At 57.2% G+C, this 18,340-nt stretch overlaps 1 protein-coding gene across 3 annotated transcripts in view; it reads right to left on the bottom strand.

Annotated features, from left to right (window-relative positions):
* Positions 1-18,340, bottom strand: part of LOC135270206 (cyclin-Y-like protein 2) — a 281,562-nt gene that overhangs the window by 61,889 nt on the left and 201,333 nt on the right. The gene's annotated exons all lie outside the window — the stretch shown is intronic.

The raw sequence follows: 18,340 nt of genomic DNA, 5'->3' as shown, positions 1-18,340 counted from the left end.
TCCCACCTGGCTCCCCTCAGCCCCAACATAGTCCCCGGTCCCACAGGGAAGGTTCAGACCTTCCCGGCCTCCCATCATCCCCCATGACCTTGACAGTTGCCTGAGAAGGCATCTGTTCATCCCCTGTGATTTCCCAGCATAGAGGCCCAGGATGGGGCCAGCCCTGCACTCCCCAAAAGCAGGGATGTGCCTCGCTGCACTTTGAAGAGGGGTCATCACTCCAAGTTTACAGATGAGGAAACTGAGGCCCAGCCATGCCCATGCAGACATGCCAGGGTCTCTCAAGTCTCCAGCCTGATGTCATTCCCCTCCTGCCCCTGGGCAGCTGAGCCACCTCCCCCATGATGTCCAGGGGCCTGCCTTTGTCCCTGGCACTGTGATGCAGTGTGTGCCTCATGCGTGTCTGTGTCCCAGCACCCATGCCTGAGCCTGGCACTGAGTGGGGAGTGACGGATGTGGGTAACACCCCTGAGATCTATTCCCTGCAAGGATGTCCTTCCAGGCTCCTGCAGCCCTGGGCCCCCCTGCTAACGGACCCTGAAGGCTGGTGGCAGGAACATGAGACCATGTACCACCATGTCCACGTGGAGGGAATCGTGGAGAAACAGGGTCAGATTCAGCACTCAGAAACACAGGGCTCCAAGTTCAACCTGAATTTCAGATGTGCAATGAACAGTTTTTCAGTGTAAGCATGTCCCATGCGACATCTGGGATGTTACACTGAAGCATTATTTGTTGCTTATCTGAAAGTCAAGTTTAGCTGGGCATTCTGATTGTATCTGACAACCCTCCTGGACTGACATCCAGTGCCATCCCCGCCTTGCCTCTCTCCCCAGTCCTTTTTCACCTCCTTTGGAGAGCAAGAGGGACTCCCAGATAGTGAGTCCGGAGGGGAGGATGGCATGCTCAGCCCCTTCCCTGCTTTCCTTGTGAAAGGCAGTCTGCAGGGTTGGGGCCGAGTGCCTGACCATCTGGGTCCGAATCCTGGCTGTGACCTTGAGCAATGTTGGAAACAGATGCTCAGTGCCACAAAGAAAAAAATAAGCACTGAGACAAAGGATCTCTCAGCAAGGCAATTTTTACTTTCTGCAGAGAGGGTGCTCCCCTTAGCCATCCTGCCACGAGAGTACAACAAAGGGAAAGCAGACAGATTTATCCCTTACGCATTTGGGGTCGTCCTTACTGCTGTGTCTGATCTCCATTGGTTGGAGCCAGACCTCACAATCTAAAACTGAACCCTATTGGCTAATAACTTACAACTTTCTTGAATAGATAAAGGCAATGGAGAACACAAGGAAAAGAGAAAGTCCAAATTAGGAAGGGACAGGAAGTTGCTCATGAAAGGACTTAGAAAAGTAATAACATAAATATCTTGGTTAAAGTACAAGGACATAGAATATGCTATGTGCCCGTGAGCGTGTCTAACAGCCACACAGGATAGGGCTTAACAAAGAGTTATCAGCAAAAAGCAAGAAGGCTTTGAAGAAAGTGTTTAAAACAAACTATTATTTCTCACTCTTACGATTTATTCTTTAACAAGAAAGGAAACTTTGAAGAGGAACTTTTCTATTTCCCACAGGCGACTTATCTGACCTCCCCCGCTGGTTGACTTATCTATGAAATGGGCATTGCACTGCTGAGAGGGTTCCATGAATTATTACTCACAGGACTTAGAACTGTGCCCGGCATAGAGTAGATATCTGTTATTAAGGTTCTCCAGGATCTTCCTGGAGAGAGAGAGGGAGAGAGAGAGAGAGAGAGAGTGTGTGTTTTGGACTGCCCTCAGATGCTGGGGTGAGTGGGGGTGGCCCGTGGGTGTCCAGCCCTGCTGTGACTCAGTGAGTTTAATTCTGGGGTGCAGCACCAGGAGTGCCTTCTTTCATCCTGGCCTAATTGTAACAAAGCCCACTCTCTGAGCTAGGAGAGTGTGAACCCTGTGTCGGGCTCTCGGCTGGACAGGAAGTGTTGGCAGGGAGGAGAGGGGCTAAGGAGGTAATTTTTTTAGATGAGAGTAACATTGAAATCCCTGCACTTTGAGCAATGCTGATGACCCTCCACAATGTGGATGGGCCTCATGCAATCCATTGATAGCTGTGAGAGAAAGAGCCTGACCACCTCAAGGAGGAGGGAATTCTGTCCGCAGGTGGCCTCAGAACTCGAGCTGCGACATCTGCTCCATCAGCTCTTCTCTGGGTCTTCAGCCTGCCCTGTGGATTTTGGGCTGGCCAGGCGCTACAGTTAGGTGAGCCAACTTCTTAAGAATAACCAGCACCCCTCAATTCCCGTTCTGGTTCTCTTCTGTTCCTCTGGAGAGCCCTGACTATGACAGGGACATTTGAGGGCCAGGTCACAGGACCATCTGCCCCTCTGTCCAGCAGACTGAGGGCCTGGCTTCCCACGCGTGGGCAGGCCCCCTGCTAATTGCCGTCTGGAGCCTGGGGCTGCCTGTCTGTGCTTCTCATGAGGCATTTCTCTGCTACCTGGCAGGCATTCCCATGTCGACATTAAAAAGTCATTTCTTACACACTGCTTGTTCATTTCTCAGCTTTTCTCCTGGTTTCACCCTATGGATCAGCCCTGCAGTAGAATTTCTCGGAGCCAGTGTTCCTCCCCTCCGCGCACCTCCGTTCTGACACAGTCCCCCCTTCCCGCCGGCTATCCAGATTTGGCTTCTCGAATCTCCCCTCATCAATCACACCCCCGGCTATTCATCGTGTTTGTCTCTCGGAGCCATCGTTCTACGCCTCTCCTGTGGGTAACAACGCTTGTCCCCCTTTCCCACCCCAAATGGAGATTGATTATCTTCACTTGTACTCAGAGATGAGGACTGTCATGCGCTGAGATCAGACTGCGAGAGGGTTTGGAAGCTCCGTGGGTGCAGGGATCTGCCTCCCGATGCCCAAATCCCACTGTCCTTGGTGCTTAGTGGCCTCGGGCACTGGCAGCCTGAGTGCCCTGTGAGGTGAAGGCTGTGCCTCCAGATGGCTGTGGACGGTGAAAGATGGCGTGGACACTTCCACTCCGCCCTTGGCCTCACCTCGCCGGCTGTAACAGGTGCCGGTTCTTGCTGTTTCTCCCTCCTAAAGAGCTCTCACCTCTGTGGCATCCTCCCTTGTCCCTTCCTAGGCCTGGGCCCCCCACCCCATACCTGGGTCTCCAGAGCCGCCGCCTCCCTCGCTGGCCTCTGTGTGCCCTCCACACTTTAGTGAGAGTGAGTCTGTCACAGGCAAGCCTGACCCTGCAGCTCTGTAGGACCTGAGGGCCCAGGTCCAGAGGCTGGCTCTGCAGGACTGTCCTGGCCACGCTCCCCAGGCACCCGGCTCCAGCCCATGGGCTCCTGGGATCTGGGTGTGTTGCTCCCCTCCCTCTTGCCTCTGGGCCTGAGCACAGGGCACTGCCTTTCCTGGTTCAGGTTCAGCTTATGGCAAAACAATAGCACTAGTGACAATGGTTGCCGGTGTTCATTGCTCTCTTCCACTGGGTCGGGGGCTCTTGCCATTCATTATCTCACTTTTCCCACAACCCAAGACTATGGGATTGCTGTGACTTTGGGTCCCATTTCACAGGTGGGAAAACTAAGGCTCAGAAGGTTTAAGGGAATGGCCTCGGGCTCATAGCTAGCACAAGGTGGAGCTGAGACTTGAAATCGGGCCTGTCTGGAGCCAGCATCTGCCTGTTTAATGGGCTACACTTGGGGACTCCTCTCATCCAAAGTTCCCGGTCAGTGCCCCTCCCGGGCTTCCCCTGTGTTCCCTGTGTCACAAGTCAGTTTGATTCTCTACCCCTGCACTCTGCTGCAGAGCCTTGCATGCTGGTGCCCAGGAGACGTTCCTTTGAAGCAGGGAAGAGGACTGTGTGGGTTGAGGAATGGCTGCCGCTGGCATTGCCAAGGGAGTCACAAGCGAGCACCCGGCCCGTGGGAATGTGAGGAACACAAGGATGTGCCGTGTAACAAATAACCCGAGAGCTCAGGGCCTGGCGCCGGGGAGCCTGGCCTGGGAGCTTCTGGCGCTGGCCCTCCTGGCAACCCTCTCCACGCAGTGACCCCGGACTGGGGTGCCCTCCCTCACTGCTTCCACAGGCAGTGGAGGTGGACCGGGAGCAGGTATGACCCCTGGGATGCTCTGGCTGGGCCGGAGAGTGGAGCCCCTCATGGCTCCCCACACTGTGGGGGGCAGACCCAGGCCCAAGGCCCTACCCGGCCACAAGGAGGGCTGGGAGGTGCTGCTCATCTCAGCTTGGAAAGGGGACGGGAGAAGGAACCAATGGACCTGGATGGACTCCGCCGCCGGGAGAAAGTTCTGAGCTTCACAGCTTCCGTCAAAGGATGCCCAGTTCTGTCCCCAGAAATACATGGGGGGTTCTCACTCTGCTGAGTGAACGCAGATGCTCAGTGCTGTGGACTGACTTGTGTCCCTTGCAAGTTCTGGTACTGAAGCCCTAACCCCCAGGACCTCAGAATGAGATTGTATTTGGAGGCAGGGCCTGTAAAGAGGTCATTAAATCCAGGCCGGGCACGGTGGCTCACACCTGTATCCCAGCACTTTGGGAGGCTGAGGTGGGTGGATCACTTGAGGTTAGGAGTTTGAGACCAGCCTGGCTAATATGGTGAAACCCTGTCTCTACTAAAAATGCAAAAATTAACCAGGCGTGGTGATGGGTGCCTGCAGTCCCAGCTACTCGGGAGGCTGAGTCAGGAGAATCACTTGAACCTGGAAAGTGGTGGGTGCAGTGAGCCAAGATGATGCCACTGTGTTCCAGCCTGGGCGACAGAGTGAGACTCTGTCTCAAAGAAAATAAAAATTAAGATAAAAAAATAAAGAGGTCATTAAGGTAAAATGAGGTCTTTAGGGTGGGCTCTGATCCCATAGGACTGGTGTCCTTATAGAAAGAGATTTGGACACACAGCTGGCCCCGATTTCTGACTTGGCAGGGGCAGGTGGCTTTTCTGTGTGGGGAGAAGCCTCACAGAAATACATGTAACATCTGTGGGGGAGGTCCTCGTTGGCATCGGGGGCACTTGGTGTCTGCGTCCAGGGCCCTCAAGCCTCCTTCCCCCCACCCCCTTGCTGTTTCACGTCAGCCTGGCGCTCTGCACTCACTGGGGAACCCGACTGTGAGTGTAAACCAGTCAGTTGCTGTCTTGCTGGGGAAGGCCAGCACACGTTGGGGGCATGAGAGTAAACAGCTCCCAGCCATGCTGCCTGCTCTGCTCTGGTCTGCTTGGGGTTTCCAGCTGAGCCAAACTAAGCATGAAAATTTAGCTTCATCACAGAGGCCCGGGGTGCCCTGGGCAGGTGCCCAGCCAGGTTAGGGCTGGATTCTCACTGGGTGAACCTCGGGGAAGGAGAGGCTGTAGGTGGGAAGAGCCTGTGTTTGGCAGGGACTCCTCTGCCCTTGAGCAAATGAAGACAGAAGATGAACCCCAGGAAGCCTTGGGATTAGCTAAGCACACGGAGGACAGCGGGGACTCGGGGGCAGACCCACGGAGAGGAGAGGAAAGACAGGGCGCCACGCCGGCTGAACCCGGAAGCTTCTGCCATTTTTCCTGCTGACGAGAAAGGCCCTGGTGAACATTCGCTTTTGCTGAATAACTGTGTGTCCAGAAGCAGCATCATGCTCTTCCGTGCAGCTAAAGGACAGTGGGAAAGCTGGGGTCGCCAAGATTGACGTCTTGGCAGGAGGCCTGGGATATCGCCCCGCACGTGGACCTCTGGTCGCGGTGGTGTTTCCGCAGCTGCGAGAAGCTGGAACCGGCAGGGCGGGGCTGACGCACCACACGGTGGCCGCTTCAGAAACGGGGCTTGGCTGGGCTCGTTCCCGGCCTGGGCCACAGGATTCTGAGGGCCTCTCTCCAAGGTGGCTTCAGCGGGGCTACGACGGAGGAGGTGACGTTCGTCAGAGGCGGATGTGCTGGCCCCTTGGCTTCTGCCCCTTGGGCCGCGGCTGTGTCCTTAGAGACGGTTCCACTGGGCGGGCGTCTGCCATCCACGCTCCTGTGGAGCATCTCGGGGAAGACAAGGTGGCTGCCGAATGATGCTGGGTTTCTCCCAGGACGGGGGACCCAGGGCAGGGGAGGCCGTCAGCCGTCAGCCTTCAGCCTTGCTCCCCTAGCCCCGTGGTCACCTGGGCCCCAGAGGGAAGCACATGGCCTACAAAGGGGTGCTTCTGTCTCCTAAGGTGGGAGAACCAAGTCACCATAAAGTCCTCACAGTTCTGGAGGCCGGGAGTCCAAAGCCCAGGTGTCGGCAGGGGTGGCCCTGCCCGGGGCTCGAGGGAGGGTCTGATTCACGACTCTCGCTGGCCTTCCAGTGGCTGTGGCCGTCCCCCACACTCCTTGGCTTGTGGCTGCCAGCCTCTGTCTTCACGGGGCCTCACGCTGTGTCCCTGTGTCTCCCCCGACCCCTTTCTGAGAAGAGCACTAGTCACTAGTCACTGGATTTAGAGCCCACCTAAGCTAGGATATCCAGAGATCCTGAATTATATCTGCAAAGACCTGTTTCCAGATAAGGTCACTACACGTTCTGGGGACCCCCTCCAGTGGGGCTCAACTGAAAAGGGCCATTTGGGCTCCGTGGGGACCTCTTGCCTCTGCCGTGGAAGCAGCTCCGAAGAGTACACGTGAGCTGTGTGGCCTTGTGCTGACCAACACCCTGGCTCACGGGGGTCGCACCAGGCGCCGCTGAGAAGCAGACCAGAGGCCACTGCTGTGACCAGGGTTGCTGCCTGACTGCCAGGCACCCCACTTGGGCCTCTGCCTGTCTCCTCTCCCTCGGAAACCCCACGGGTAGGTGTGCAGCCAGCAGAGAGAGCGCAGGGCCTGGAGTTCTCATCTGTGCCACCAGAAGCAGGGGACGGTGAAACGTCATCCACGATCACCAGAGAGACCGCTCCAGCCCAGGCATCCTACACCAGCCCAGAAATGCGACGGGTAAGCATAACAGCAGACGTTAGAAGATATGTCATCCATATGGGTTATCCAGAGAAAGTGCCGGAAGGAAGCCAGCCACTGCCCACGAGTCAGAGCAGAGGGTACCCCGCTGACATCGAGGTGAGGCCAAGGGGAGAGAAAACGGGGCTGAGAAGGGCCTGTGATGTCAGCACGTGCGGGCGGGCACAGCGGCGGGTCAGTGTGGCTGGTAACGACCCAGATAAAAGACATAAACCTCGTGGACCAAACAACATGGGAGCTAAGCTCGGAAGCCAATTGGAAGGGGACGCGAAGAGGGGACTCGTGTCGCAGGAGCTCCCTCTGTGTCTCTCTCCATGATTCGGTCTAGTGGCAACAAAAAAATGCAGACAGATCAAGAGGGATGGTGGCTCACGTCGAGGGAAAACTTCCGAGAAGCCCTTGTCTGTTGTGTATTGGCTGCAGAGAAAACCTCAAGGAACTAAAAAGCAGATTAATTAAAATGATCCTGTTATCCAAATATCGTAAAATAAATAACGGGAAGTGCCCGCTCTTCCCCCAAAACTTAGAAACCAACACATTCCCAGGTAGCCCTTAGGTGAAACAGGATATCACATCTGAACGTGCGCTCTCTGAAAAGCCAAGAAACCGTCAATATTGATCCGGTGCTGAGGGCTCAGCTAACTCGGTGTCCAGAGCCCCCAGCACACTTCTTATTTTTTAGAGGGAAAAATAAACATGAGGGACTTTGTGCCACCTTCAGAAAGCAGAACGAGAACAAGAAAGTGCATTTTAAAAAGCAGGGAGAAATTCCAGGCACCGTGGCCACACCTGTAATCCCAGCACTTTGGGAGACTTAGGCGGGTGGATCACCTGAGGTCGGGAGTTCGAGACCAGCCTGACCCACCTCTACTAAAAATACAAAATTAACCGGGCATGATGGCACATGCCTGTAATCCCAGCTACTCAGGAGGCTGAGGCAGGAGATTCGTTTGAACCCGGGAGGCGGAGGTTGCGGTGAACCGAGATAGGGCCGTTGCACTCCAGCCTGGGCAACAAGAGCGAAACTGTGTCTCAAAAAATAATAATAAAAGAAAAGTAGGGAGAATTATGAATATAAAGCCAGAAATTAATGAGGTAGAAAACAAACATGTAAAAAGGAGAAATGATTGTTTTTCTGAAAGAAATAAAATCCCCTTGCCCAGCCCAAAAGCTGCATTGAGTCATGACCGTCTAAGCCGGGCGCGGTGGCTCAAGCCCGTAATGCCAGCACTTTGGGAGGCTGAGGCAGGCACATCACTTGAGGCCAGGAGTTTGAGACCAGCCTGGGCAACAACATGGTGAAACCCTGTCTTTACAAAAATTAGCTGGGTGTGGTGGGGTGCCTGTAATCCCAGCTACTCGGGAGGCCGAGGCAAGACAATTGCTTGAACCTGGGAGGTGGAGGCTGCAGTGAGCTGAGATCGCACCATTGTACTCCAGCCTGGGTGATAAAGTGAGATTCTGTCTCAAATAAATAAATAAATAACTACCTCTATTTAGAATTTGTGTACGTTGAATAAAAAAACCCACAAACGATCAGGAAAAAGGAGACCCAAGTATGGAAGAGCCTGGGAGAACGATGGGACTCCAGCCTGCTCAGCCGGGGCAGCTGTTTGGAAACCTGAAGCAACGGGCGATGTTCTCGTGGGTGTAAAGTGCCAGAATGACTTCAGACCGGCGGCACCACGAGATGAGCACGTGGCGCTGGAGAGGGGGAGCGCTGAACCAGGAAAGGAGGCACCGGGAGCAGATGTCCGCATCTGACGATGACCTCACTTCCCATGGAGGAAAAGTCATCCCAGGGTTATTTTAACCTTCCCAAGACATGAAAGGATGGAAAACTCTACAATTCGTCTCATGAAACCAGGATAGCTTAATTCAAAAACCTGATGTAGAGCAGAAAGAGAAAACCATTGACAAATATCACTTTTAGAAGATGCAAAAAAATCTAAGTAAGAGGGCAGCAAGTAGGACCCAGCGCAACATCAGAGGCCGTGTGTTTTGGCCACGTGGGTGAAGGCCAGGCTTACGAGGGCAGCCCAGCCATCAGAGAAGTCGGTTCACTAACCAGGTAGCACAGAAAATTCAGAGAACCCCACCGACAGGTACTGAAAAGAAGATTGAGCACAGTCAGCAAGCGTCATGAATAAAAGCACTATTTGTATTAAAAGAAAAAAGTGCAAAAGTCTCCGCACCTGACAGTGGCCAAGATCATTCTACGTGGAAAACCCAAATGTCACAAATACACGTTTGGCTCACGGGGCCTGCTGCTGTCGAGATTGTCCAGCATTTTCTCAGAGGTTCCAGCAGACTTAATAAGAAAACCAAACAAATGCCACAAACATCAGAAAAAATAAGACAATTTATTTTGTCAACGACCTGATTATAAACCTAGTGATGCCTCTGCACCCTCATTTAAAAATTAAAAATCAGGCCCGGCGTGGTGGCCTGTAGGGTCCAGCCCTACAGGGTTCTCTGAGCCGCTCCCGGCTGGTGCAGAGACGAGAAATTGTAAGACACAGAGATAGAGAAAAGAGAGTCTGGGCCTGGGGTCCACTCCTACCCAGATCGCGGAGACCCACAGTGGCCCCGAATGCCGGGACGCCCCACTTTTATTGAGTTGCAAATCCGGGGGCAGGGTAGGTAGGGCGTGGTCTTGGTGGTTAGAGACTGGGGGCAGGGTGGATAGGGCGTGACAGTGATGGGGTCAAATACATCAGGTGTCATTCAGGTGGGGGCTCAGGAATTTCTGGCACCCGAAGTGAGGTAAGGAGCGTAATGCATCAGCACTTTTTCCATACTTACTGAGAAAGAACTAAAACATGAAGATTTATGTTACTGTTACTGATTATCTCTTCTAAGAAAAAAGGAACCAGGTGCAGAAGCAGAGCGTGAGAGTGGACGTGGAACGTGACCACTGAAGCACAGCCTCACATAGACACAGTTAAGCCCCGGGTGTCCACGGGCATCCCTGACAGCCGCCAGGCCTTACCACAAGAGCTTGGAGCAGCGGAGTTTTCTCCAGACTTCCCCAGGAAGGGGACGTCTCCTCCCCTAGCTGCCTAAACGGCGGGGCTTTCACAGCGCTGGCGCTGCCGCACAGCCGAGGCGCCCTCCAGCAGCCCTTATGCGGGTGTGACAGAGCCTGGAGCATCTTGCCTTAGTGTCATTCATTTCACAAGGTCACCCCAGGTCCACACGTCTGACCTGAGAGGCATTAGTAAAGGAATTATGATCACCTGCGAATAACTAAGATCACACATGAGTAACGGTTAACTACTAGGGTTATATTTCTAATTACTTTCTTCATTATTTATATGGAAAGAGGCTGAGGCCTTTTGCTCCTGCCTTCGTGCTTATGGGATCTCCCCCTATAGCGGCTCCGCCTGTAATCCCAGGACTCTGGGAAGCCCAGGTGGGCAGATTACCTGCGGTGAGGATTTCAAGACCAGCCTGCCAACATAGTTAAACCCTCTCTCTACTAAAAACACAAAATTAGCCGGGCATGGTGGTACATGCCTGGAACCCCAACTTCTCAGGGGACTGAGGCATGGGAATCACTTGAACCTGTGCGCAGAGGTTGCAGTGAGCCGAGGTTGCGCCACTGCGCTCCAGCCTAGGTAACAAGAGTGAAACTGCATCTCAAAAAAAAAGTTAAAATTAAAATTTAAAAATCAACTGAAAATTTAATACAAGATGAATATACAAAAAGTAGTAACTTCACGCTCCTCTAGCGATAATCACCTAAAATTTTCTAAAAAAAAAAGAGTCATGGGCCAGGCGTGGTGGCTCACACCTGTAATCCCAGCACTTTGGGAGGCCAAGGCGGTTGGATCATGAGGTCAAGAGATCGAGACCATCCTGGCCAACATGGTGAAACCTCATCTCTACTAAAAATATAAAGTTAGCTGGGCGTGGTGGTGCGCGCCTGTAGTCCCAGCTTCTCGGGAGGCTGAGGCAGGAGAATCTCCCAAACCTGGGAGGTGGAGCTTGCAGTGAGCCAAGACTGCACCATTGCACTCCAGCCTGGTGACAGAGTGAGACTTCATCTCAAAAAAAAGAAGTCAAAATATTCCATTTGCCAGGGTGAAGGTTAGGATGTTGTAAGGAGCAGCTCAGGCCATCGGGAACTCAGTGGGGGCGTCATTTCTGTCCCACATGGTGGCTGGGAACAGCTAGGTGGGCTGCTCTGTCACCTGCCATACGCGGTCTCCTCATCACGGCTCTCCTTCAGTCTTCCAGGAGGGTTTTCCTGGCTGCGGGGTTCCACTGGGTGCAGAAATGCCCATGTCCAGCCGACAGGAGGGGCCGGGGCCGCGGTCGGAGCGGGAGAGGAGGAGCCGTGTTTTCCAAGACCACCTGTGAGGCGTGGCCCATGTTGCTACATGTGTTCCGTGGTTAGCCCTTGGTCCGGGCCTGGCCTGGCTGGAACCTGGTCTCACTGTGGCAGGGACAGGGCAACGTCATCACAGAAGGGGCGATGACGGGAACAGCGTCTCCAGGTGACAAAAGCCCCCGACAATTTGGGGAGAGAAGTGGGGGTGGGGGTGAGAGGAAGCGGGGCCCAAGGGCTCCAGCTCGAGAGCCGGGAGCAGAGCAGCAGAGAGGGCCCAGCCCGAAGCCCAGCCTCCGGGTTCCATGAAATTGCCTCCAGTCACTCCAGGAGAAACAGCGCACGGCCCAGGAAAGAAAGAGCAGGCAGCTTGGACCCAGGCTCCAATCCTGGCCGCCAGTTACCGGACGGGGATGGCCACGTCGCGTGTGCGTGCCTCACTCTCCACATCTGCGGCCGGTCTTGATGGTTGCACCTGCCTGGCGGGGCTGCTGTGAGTTAAGGGGTGAGAAACACCTCCCTGTCCACTGTCTCCGATGCGTTCTTCCTGGGTCACCCCTCACTCAGCACCCCCAGAGGCTGGGTGGGCGCAACGGGCACTTCAGAAGGCGTCCAGCCCGCAGAACGGAGTCCAGGACCTCGAGAAGCTTCAGGGATGAGCAGGGTGGGTCGGGGGCAGGGAGTCAATGACGGGGAGCGAGTGGAGGGAGGAGGGGGCGTCAGGATGGGGTGCGGGCAGGGCAAGGACGGCTGAGCGGCCCTGGTGTCAGAGCAGCGGAGGCTGGGTGGGGGCGGGGGCAGCCTCTGCGTTTCTGCCTCCAGGACGTTATGGATCTGGCGGGGAACACGTAAACCATGAGCTCACCCCACGGGAACGTGGTTTCCTCTGGCTGCCCCACAACAGCTGTTCCCCATCAGCACCGGCTCCATCTCCCTAGCAGGAAGCTGGGCGGCCGCAGCAGACCAGGTGTGGACGCCCCTCACAACCTCCCATCTGCGTGGACATCACTGGATGGGGTGGTAAGGGGGAGACTGGGGTGCAGCCCCCCACACCTCTGGCCCCTCTGGTGCCTGCCTTTGCTCTGACTATGTGGAGGAAATCAGCTCCCGGAGAGGGGGGCCAAGGCTGCAGGGTCCTCAGTGCCACCAACCAGGCATGACCCCGACCACAGGCCGAGCCCCACGTGGTGCCTCTGCCCTGGACCTGTGCGTCCCGTGCCCTCCTGGCTCTGCTGCAGCAGACCCGTATGCTCAGGCCTTCTGGACTATTCCGGCCCCTCCCATGTGGGCTGTTCACACCATACCTGGTCCGGGCTGAGGCTTCCTGCCCCTTCCCCCTCTCACCCTGACCAGGTTGGCCTGGGGGGCCTTAGGTGCAGCCTGCCCACGCGGCCCTCCCCGGCCACCGACAGCCAGGGGGACACAGATTCCCTGCAGGCCAAATGCAGATGCCCCAGCCCCTCCAGCCTCTTTCCCCACGGGATGTGATCGGTGACAAAGGGGGGGTGGACTGGCCTCTTGCCATGCTGGGGCCCTGTGCCCACCCTGCCCACTCTGAGTGTCCCAGCTGTGAGTTCCCAGCCCACTGGCTTCAGGCACTGCCACACCCAGAGCTAGCCTCTCTGAAGAGCATGTGGGTTTCTCCAGGCCAGGCCTGTGGCCAGCAATGCAGGCAGGTGTTCGTGACCAGGGCGTTTGTGTTTTCAGGAACAGACCCCAAACCACGCAGGGAGGGAGGAGGCCCTGAGAGAGAAGGCGCCAGCGCACGCATGTGACCACAGAGAAGACTGCCTTCACCCCGTCCACATCCCGGGAGCACCTGCTGCACGGGGGACCCAGCGCAGTTTCTGGTTTTCCGGTGCTGCCTTCTTGAGGCGTGGCCTCCACAGTGGCTCCCCTGATTCCTGAAAAACAGCTTCACTGAGGTGTAGTTCACATGCCCACAAGTCACCCTTTAAAGAGCACCGTTCAGCGCTTCTTAGTATATCCACGGAGTTGTGCCACCATCCCCACTCATCTCATTCCGGAACGCGTGCATCATCCGCAGAAGACGTCCCGTGCCTGTTAGCAGCCGCTCCCTGCCGTGGTTTGAGTGTGGCCACAACTGAAACCAGACAGCAGTTTATCAACAGAGACTTCCTGCCTCTCGTCTGGAGGCCAAGGCGCCAGCAGGGCCACGTCGGCTCTCCTCTTCCACGACGGCTGGAGGGTGGGCCTGCCCCCACGAGCCATAAGGGCTCTGCCTGGTGAGTGGGTCAGATACCTCCCATCGGGCCCCACCTCCCGGCCTGGCTGCAGGGGGTCTAAGTTTCAGCGTGAGCTGCGGAGGATGCAAGCTTTCCAGGTGTAGCACTGAACGCCGGCCCAGAACTCGCCCTCCTCACAAAATCGGACGAGTCAGCGTTCTCTAGAGGGACGGGACTAATAGGATCCATGCATCTGTGAAGGGGGTTTCTGAGAACTGACTCACACGATCACAAGGTGAGGTCCCACGACAGGCCGTCCGCAAGCTGAGGCGCCAGGAAGCCAGTCCCAGGCCCGACACCTCAACGGTAGGGACGCTGACGGCGCAGCCGTGTCTGTGGCCGAAGCCCCGAGAGCCCCTGACAAACCACCGGTGTGAGTCCAAGAGCCCCACAGCTGAAGAACTCGGAGTCCGAGGTCGGAGAGCAGGAAGCACCCCGCACGGGAGAAAGACGGAGGCCGGAAGACTCAGCCAGCCCAGTCCTTCCACGGTCCTCTGCCTGCTCTATCCCGGCCGCGCTGGCAGCTGATGAGATGGTGCCCACCCGGGTGGAGGGTGGGCCTGCCTCTCCCATCCGCTGACTCCAGTGGTAATCTCCTGTGGCAGCACCCTCACAGACACACCCAGGATCAGTGCTTTGCATCCTTCAATCCAGTCAAGGTGACACTCAGGATTAAACATCAAAAAATACATTCATTCCACCCCAATCGCCCCAGTCTTAACTCATCCTAGCACCTACTCACAACTCTGAAGCTCCGAGTCTCACCTGCTTCAGAGGGGGCGAGCCTCCAGGCACAAGCCATCTGAAGGCGGGCTCCCCTGCAGCTGTGAGCCCCTGAAACAAGCGTTACGTGCTCCCCAAATGCAGTGGGGCAGGTTCACGACAAACATTTCTATTCCAAAAGGGAGAAATAGGCAAGAAAAGAGAAGAGCAAGCCCAGATAAGTCCAAACGCAGCAGGGCAGACAGAGTGACACTCAGGCTTGGGGATGATCTTGGAATCCATGCCCACCTTGCAGCCACGCGGGGCAGGGCTGGGCCCCAGGCTTCTCTGGGCTCAGCCCACGCAGCACTCGTGGGTCAGAGTCTCCTGCCTGCAGCTCTCCCGGGCTGCGGTTGCTCGTTGAAGTCCTGTTGCCCTGAAGTCCTGGGGCCTTGGAGGCAGCCCCTGCCTCAGCTCCACTGGGCATTGCCCGGGTGGGGACTCCAAGGCAGCTCTGCCCCCACGATGAGTCTCTGCCTGGGCCCCAAGGCTGTCAGCAACACACTTTGAAATCTGGGTGGAGGCCACCGTGGCCTGCAGGGTCAGTGCCGTGTGGATGCCACCAAGGCCCACCACATTCGCCCTCGGGAGCAATGGGTGGGGCTGCGCCCACGCCTGCCTGACCGTGGCTGGGGCGGCCAAGGAGGGCTGGGCCAGGATCTGGGGAGAACAGGCAGGCTGTGAGCACTTTGGTCCCAGCGGTGCCTCAGGGGCCCACCCTGCAATGCTCTTGCCCTCAGGGCCCTCATAAAAGGGCTGGAAGGAACTAGCTGGGCTGCTTTATGGGAGGCTGATCACCCTCGGAGCTGCCCTCGGCAGACCCCGGCCTGCCGGCGCCTGGATCTTGGACTTCCCAGCTTGAGAACTGCAGAAAATACATTTCTGTTGCTTATAAATTACTCAGTCTGGGGTGTTTGGTTATAGCAGCGGGGATGGACTGAGACGCTTCCCGTTTTCTCCCAGCTGTGCCCTCTCCCCTAGCCCCAGGCAGCCGGGAGCCTACGCAGTGTCGCCAGGGACCTGCCCTTTCCAGACACTTGACATAAGTGGTCCCATGTGATCTGTGGCAGTCCGCGTCTGACCTCTTCCGCTTAGCAGATGTTCATCTGCTGTGGAGCGTGGGCCAGAGCTGCAGGCGAGTGGCACAGCGGGGCCGGGCCACAGGGTGCCCATCTGCCCATCAGCCGACGGACACGTAGCTGGGTCCACTTTGGGGCTATTTCGGATAATGCTACTAGGAACGCTTGTGATGAGCTTTTGTGTGGACACACGTTTCTGATTCTCAGGGACGTGTCCCCAGGCGTGGGATTGCTGGGTCACGTGGAAATTCGACTTCACGCTTTGAAGAACAGAACGGCCGCACCGTCTCGCGCTGCTGCACGTGAGCTTCCCGTGTCTCTGCCCTGACACGGCTGATGCATCTGGCTCCAGACATCCCAGTGGCTGTGAGGCGGGGCCTCGTGAGGTTCTGATTTGCATTTCCTGGTGGCTCACGGTGTTAGGCACTTTGCCCTGAGCTTGTTGGCTGGTGTATACATGATTTGAAAAAACATCTATTCGGATCCTTTGCCCATTTTTAAACTTTATTGCTGACCTGTAAGAGTTCTTTAGCACGTCGGGTTTTCACTGCCTCACCCTGGAGCCGATACACATCCCTTCGCTCAGTCACTGGCCAGAAATACAGAGAAATGCTGCCGTGTGACCCCAGCCTGATGCAGGGGTCCCCGAAACATTGGACGGCACTGACCGTCTGCAGGACACAGACCCGGGAGGAGGCTTCACGCTGTTTATTTGGCCACAGTCCCTCCCGGATTCGAGACGTCCCCTTTAGCGTGTCTGTGCTGCCTGTGTGTTCGCCACCGTCTTTCACCGTGACTGACCACACACCGGCCCCACACGGGGCTGGGCAGCTGCGGCCTGCCGGTGCGTGTTAAAGCCTGGTGGCCACAGCTCTCCTGTTGCTCTTTTGTTCCAGAATTTCCTTCGTTTTCTTACTTTTCCACGTTAACTTCACAGTCAGTCTACCTGGTTCCGGGGTTCTCTGGTGTTTTAATTGCCTGCGGGGGACGGTGCCTCGTGCCGCCCGGGGCAGACCGGCCGTGTTGCTGGTCTGCAGCCGCCAGGCCTCAGGCCCTCTCTAACGGGTATGGACCTGCCGCCGTTTGCTCCTAGAAGTGCACACTTTTTGTTGAAAATGGTGCCTTGTCTTTCTTCGTCGTCCCTCCTAACTGGGAGCGCTGGAATCTGAAAGAGCTGAGTCCTGACTCTGAACGCTGTGCACGGCCGCCCTCGTAAGCTCACCTCTGTCTTCCGATCCATTTCCGAGGTCTGCGTGGAGTCACAGCAGCGTGCCGGGGAGCAGCCTCTCTCCGGCTGCGTGTGCCCAGCTCCTCCGGGGTGCTTGGCTGTGAGGCCTGGCCTGTCCCTGTGGTCGAGGCAGAAGACCCAGCTGTCCCCTCCCCAGGCCCTGCCCATGCCCTCCCGTTACGCTGCCTGGACTGCGCATAGGGCAGGACCCTGGGGCACATGGAGAGGAACTGGCCATGGGTGGAGACAGCGCCTGGCTGAGGTCCTGGGGAAGAGGCCATGTCCAGGGCTCCTGGACACAGGAGGTGGCGCTGGCTGAGCCCCAGTGCTCACGCTGGGCACAGGGGAGGCACTTTCGAGCAGGGCCTCCTCGGAGCAGCTGCATCCGGGGCAACTTGTCCACGTCCACGTCTTTACCAGAACTGCCGCTGGTACCCACGGAGCTGTGGGCTTTGTCCACGGAGAGCAGTGCCCAGCACCCAGGGGGCCTGCAGGGCTGCTAGGATTCAGGGTTAAAACCGAGAATCCTGGCCCCCCGCATCCCTGTCCCCAGAGGCCCCACCAGAGCTGCCTGGCCCTCCCCTCCGCCAGCCCAAGCATCCGAGGCTTCTGCCAGCAGTGCCTGTGGCTTCCTCAGGGAGGGTTGCCGGGGGGGCTGTCGTTCGGTGTTGATCAAGGGACATGCTGGTGTCTCCATGGCCCCAGGCCCTCCAGGCCCTCCCGGGCTCCTTCACTCAGATGCCCCACTCACAAACACCCACCCAGGCCCCACCAGGGGCCCCTCTCACCTCACCTCAGAAGTCGTGCAGGGCCTCGGCCGACAACCCGGGACCCTCAGCGTGGATGGGCAGGAAGGTCCAGGAGGGGCCCCTGAGGCCTCCTCGCTTGGGCCGGGGGCTTGAGGCCACAGGAAGCCACTCTCCACCCCTGATGCCCACTTGCAGCTCTCCTGGCTGCCTGACCAGGGAGTTGGGGGGTGGGGAAGCGGAGCTTTTGGGGAGAGGCCACACCCAGTGTTGGGTTTGTGTGTCCCGGGTGGGCTTCTCCTGCCTGGACTCCTCCCGCGGCACTGGGCTGGGAGCTGTCAGGGTGACCCTGCCCCACCCAAGGTCAACCTGGGGCCGTGAGCAGGAGGGCGTCCCTCACTGCTCCTCCTGAGTCCCTGCACGCCCCCACAGGAGCCGCGTCTCAGGGCACACCAGACTGGAGAGGGCCCTGACCAGGGCCTGTGGGTGCCACTCAGTCACTCGCCCGGCTGCAGCCCCCGGCTCCCCTGGCTGACTGTGGGCTTAGGCTGAGTTGACCGGGCTGGGAGGTGTCGGCCCTTGGCCTGGCCTAGCCACGGCTCTGCTAGAGCAGGGGGAGGCTGGCAGCCCAGATTCTGGGGCCAGAGGGAGGGCCACGCTGTGACGGATGAGAAGAGGGAGTGACCTGGAGGCCCCGGGGCAGGGACCCACAGCAAATGCCTCCTCCAGGACAGATGTGTCCCCTGTGGGTGGGCCGGGGTGCCCAGCAAGAGCAGCAGCTCCTCAGGGCATGGGAACCCAGCAGGCCGAGTGGGGCTCTTGGAATAGAAGGAACCTCTTCGGGCTCAGCTCTGCAGGCGGAGAGGGGAGGCAGGGAGGGCCTGAGGCTTCTGGTGGGGAGGCAGCTTGCCCTGGGAGGTATCCCTCAGCAGGCAGAAGAGCCAGAGCATCCAGCCAGGAGCAGAGAGCAAACCCCAGCCCCAGGTGAACCCCA

This window comes from Aotus nancymaae, unplaced genomic scaffold, assembly GCF_030222135.1.
Source record: "Aotus nancymaae isolate 86718 unplaced genomic scaffold, 86718_ANA_hifiasm-v0.15.2.pri h1tg000006l, whole genome shotgun sequence".
Classification (NCBI taxonomy): Eukaryota; Metazoa; Chordata; class Mammalia; order Primates; family Aotidae; genus Aotus; species Aotus nancymaae.
This window is presented reverse-complemented; position numbering and strand designations above follow the sequence as displayed.